Genomic DNA, 4,784 nt, shown 5'->3' with positions numbered 1-4,784 from the left:
AAATTATATATAATGTTTTTTGTTTTTTTTTTACAAAACGGTAATGCTACATTATGGAAATAAAGTCTTTTTTTTTTAAGTGAAAAATGGCAATTTTACATATGTTTAATGTAATTTTTCCATTTTTTATGTTGTATGTTTATATATTATTTATTATTTTTGAAATTATATATAATATTTATTTTTACAAAATAGTAATGTTACATTATGGAGATAAACAGTCTTTTTTTTTTAAGTGAAAAATGGCAATTTTACATATGTTTAATGTAGTATTTCCATTTTTTATGTTGTATGTTTATATATTATTTATTATTTTTGAAATTATATATAATATTTATTTTTACAAAATAGTAATGTTACATTATGGAGATAAGCCGTCTTTTTTTTAGTAAAAAATGGTAATCTTACATATGTTTAATGTAGTTTTTCCATTTTTTATGTTTGTTTACATATTATTTTTTATAAATAAAAATGTAAAACGGTAAACTTACATTTGTTTAATGTAGTATTTCCATTTTTATGTTGTATGTTTACATATATTTATTATTTTTGAAATTATATATAATGTTTTTTTTTATAAAACGATAATGTTACATTATGGAGATAAGCCGCCTTTTTTTTAAGTGAAAAATGGTAATATTACATATGTTTAATGTAATTTTTCTATTTTTTATGATGTATATTTACATATTATTTATAATTTTCGAAAATTAGTAATATTAAAATGTAAACCTATATTTTATGCCACGTGTCATCTTTTGGGATAAATTTTTTTCGCTGATGTGGACGCTCTATGGAACCTCGAAAGGTCCTTTTTATTAGTATAGATTAGCGAGAGAATAGCATATATATTCCATATATGGTTTGTTTAAAGTTTCCTTATTTATTGTATTGTATAGCCATGCTCGTTGGGTTGTATATAAGACCGTTAGAAGCTAATTAAATGAAAAAGCCAACTTTTGGCATGACTTATTACGGTATCAGAGCCGATTGACGGCTACACCTACAGTAGTTAGTTTTATTGGAGTTGCTTGAACGTGAAGAATGCAAACTGAAATTTCCAATTCTTTTTCAGCCACAATAGTAAGTTTTTAGAGCTTAGGGGTTTTTATTAATTTTTTATATTGATTTATGATATGAGTTTGGATTTCTTTATTTTCGGATTTAATCCATTTACGTTAGAAGTGGAATCTGTAATTAATTTATATACTTCTTATAAATAAATAAAAATTACTAGGAAAGAGGGGTGGGTAAAAAGAAAGAAAAGAATTAGTAATAGAAATTAATTGATGTAAGTATGACGTGGCATGGTTGTTACAGTATGCGGACGTCAAATTGTTTTATAGATTCCACGAAACAAACTTCAATTCCAAATCCCGCTAATAAACTCGCACAAGTCCGAAAATATTTTCACTTTCATCTCTCTCTCTCTCTCTCTCTCGTTTGAAGCTCAAGTATGGGTGATGCGAACCAGATGCTGATCGAAGAATCTGAACTACTGGAATTATCGGAAATCTGTAAGCGAATGACTGAAACGAGATAAATTGTTGTTCTCAACGTTCTGTTTGGTTAATTTTTAAAAATCTTCTTCGTTCTAGCGATTGAAACGAGATAGATTGTTGTTCTCGAAGTTCCGTTTGGTTAATATGTTAAAATGTTCTTCATGCGATGCGAGTATAGATAGAAACGAGCGAGATTGTTTGTTGTTCGCGACGCTCTGTTTTGTTAGTTTGTTAAAAAGCTTCCATGATAGTATGTATATCGGAAGAAAGTTCATGATCTGTTAGGGCATCCGCATTGCTAGATATGCAATTGCATATCTTAGTATTACTTTAATAATATAATTAGATTAAGAGATTTTGGTAAGATACATGATTAAAAGTAGAGATTATTGGTAGATGTTTTGATAGGTTCTTAGCAAAATTGTAAATTTTGTTTTTTTTTTGAAAATTGATTGGTTGGATTTTATAATAAAACATATAACATTAAACATAAAAACATTACAAAGTTGAAAAAAAAAATTACAAAGTTGAAAAAAAATTCACCGGAGATTACAATCATCCTCTCACGGTTACTTTCTTACACTCAGCTAACAACTTAGCTTGAGCTTCTCAAGAACAGAGAAGAAGAACAACAAGAAAGAGGAGATATACAAGAGGAACCCAAGAAGAACTCTACACCAAGCTCTCTCTTTCACTCTCTCTCTCTCTGAGTCACCAGGAACATCCCTCTTGGACTACCCTGGATTGGCTCCAATCTGGCAGCTCGTTGACTGCTAAGGCTTATCTGGAGAAGATGAAGAAACAAGTATTTATAGCTAGGGCTTTAGTGAGAACCCTCTGATAGAATCAGATACTATACTTAAGCAGAAATATTTCGTACATATACGTTTTCCAAAGTGAGCACTTTGAACCTGTAGATCATTTCAACATGTTCTGCAGTCCTTCACCACAATTCACTTCAATTTTGGATCACACATCAACACAGACCAATGCTTTTACTATTTTTTAAAACCTTTAACCTCATTAAAACGTTTACCTACCCAACGATCTAAGGCAAAAACATCCTTTCTTTATATTCACAGAACTCATTTTCTCATTGTAAAGCAAACGATGAACAACTCAAGTTTAAAAATCTAAACTTTATAACGAAACCATTCTTTGTCCTAAAGAACACATAAAACAACTCATCGATTAAACAAAAGAAAACATGTTTAATTTACATAACAAGTCAAGAAAATTACCAACCCATTCTTAACAACTCTACTAAAGGAATCGATTAACACAAAAAACAACTCAAGTTTAATTAACAACCATACGAATCCGAAGAAAACTTTTACTCCAACGAATTCACAAATTAGTCAATTAACTCACTAATAAGACAATGAATCAGTCAATTCCACTTCCTACCAAGCATACAACAAGCAAACGGAGTACAAAGAACGAAGACACACCTGGTTTCGGAGGAGAAGGTTTCGATGTGAGAGAGAAGTGGGAGACGTTGAGAATCGTCACCGATTTCGATTATCCCACTACAATACCCAAGCATGCAAGACCGAATCAAACCCACAAACCAAAAAAAAAAAAAAGATCGGTGATTAAATCTGGGAAAATCGCAACAGGGAGATCAGAGAAGAACACGTACCAGCGGTAGATTAGATTCGGCGGATAGGATGACGATTTAACGAGAGCTCGGTGTCGATTTTTTCTTGCGAGATTGCGAGATTGCGAGATTGAGAGAGAGAGAGGAGACGAGAAGAATGAAGTCGAGAATGCTCGATACGTTTCCTCTACCTCTACCCCTTCGGTCTTCCTATCATCTCTTGACACTTGCTACCCAAGGACGCGTAAGAAAAGTTCTAATTTTGTTAACGTCCCACGATTATTATCTTAATTTGTATTTATTTTTTTGCCTCTTATTTGTTAAGATACGTCATTAGATGCACCGATGTGCATGCCCTTAGGGATTTTGAATATTGATTTGTGATTCTGGATTTTGTATGTAGAAAGAATCTAGGGAACTTACGGACTTGTGAGCATGAGTTCTCTCTCCGTTTCTGATTGTTCGTACGTTCAGATCTTCATTAGCTTCGTCTCTCCATGCTCTTCTCTCTTCCAATTTGTTTGTCAAAACCTCTGGATTCTGAAATTGTATTTTAGATTCGTTTTTTAAAATTTGTATATCTTTATTTCATGTGTCTCGTTGGAATCAAATTCAATTGCTGTGCCTATCTTGGTATTCTGATCTATAAAATCTCTGATAGATGAGAGAGATTATATGATCTCCTTGATAGTTTAAGGTGCAGCACTAGTTATTAGTCAACACTGATTTGATTCCTTGTGAAATTTCATCTGGCATAATTAAAAACCGTGTCGTTGTTACTATTATTTGCTTGCGGCAGTGCTCTTCCAAGGTGTACTAGACAATGGAGATGTGGAAGTACTACAAGCTACTGGGATCCGTACCTTCAAGGGCCTGAAGATGCATCTCATGAATGTATAACCCCGCTTTGTTTAGCATCATTCATTCATTCATTCTGTTTCCTGAATTTGATTGCATGATTCTGTTGTTCTGTTGATGCATGCAGAACCCAGGCGGAATCAATGGTCTGTCACATGCCAAAGTTGACAAAATCTGTGAAGAAGCTGATAACATAGTGGTCAGTTTGATTAAAATCCTCCTTTTATGGTTGCTACATTATCTTTTCCACTTTAACCGTGTTGTTTGCCAAACAGGCTCTGCACAAGGCTGAAGCAAACATGACCAAAACAGCTCATATCATTGGCCAAAAAGAGTTTTTGCAGACTTATCTGAAGAACAAAAAGCTACCTTGATAAAAATTGTTCAGTTTACAAATGAAATAATCAGAGACTAACAACATTCTCTTCCTTTTTTTTTTTTTTTTTTTTTAGGAAAAAGACTTTTTATTNTCCTTTTTTTTTTTTTTTTTTTTGTGGCAGAGGATCGAGCAACTCAAGATATCAATCGCACTTGATGCAAGAGGTGAAGGTCAGCTGAACCACTGGAAGACTGAGTTGATTGCATGTGAGACAAGAGTAGCCAACATGGAAAACAACAACTGATCCACACCGAATGCAACTCTTCTTATTTTCTTCTAGTTACTTGTCTTTTCCACATATAGCATTTACACTCTTGAGAAGTTTCGATTGCATGATATATTGACTTTAATAGCATTTACTTGTGCATTCGTTTTTGAACATTTGAGTCAAAGTTGTGTGTCGTCTATGAATCACAAGTGCAACCCTTACTGGAGGCTCGTATAA

General features: G+C 32.7%; 2 long non-coding RNA genes across 2 annotated transcripts; one reads left to right on the top strand and one right to left on the bottom strand.

The window, feature by feature from the left end:
- Window positions 1–1,989: 1,989 nt before the first annotated feature.
- Window positions 1,990–3,336, bottom strand: LOC106298577. Its single transcript, XR_001261501.1, has 3 exons — window positions 3,145–3,336; window positions 2,954–3,031; window positions 1,990–2,286 (listed from the first exon to the last, which is right to left on the bottom strand). It is a non-coding gene; the product is annotated as an uncharacterized LOC106298577 (long non-coding RNA).
- LOC106298578 lies at window positions 3,112–4,403 on the top strand. The gene is made up of 4 exons (XR_001261502.1): window positions 3,112–3,346; window positions 3,902–3,996; window positions 4,088–4,159; window positions 4,236–4,403. It is a non-coding gene; the product is annotated as an uncharacterized LOC106298578 (long non-coding RNA).
- Window positions 4,404–4,784: the final 381 nt, after the last annotated feature.

Source organism: Brassica oleracea, chromosome C6 (assembly GCF_000695525.1).
Source record: "Brassica oleracea var. oleracea cultivar TO1000 chromosome C6, BOL, whole genome shotgun sequence".
Classification (NCBI taxonomy): domain Eukaryota; kingdom Viridiplantae; phylum Streptophyta; class Magnoliopsida; order Brassicales; family Brassicaceae; genus Brassica; species Brassica oleracea.
Note: the sequence above shows the minus strand (reverse complement) of the source record. Positions and strands in the feature narration are given on the sequence as shown.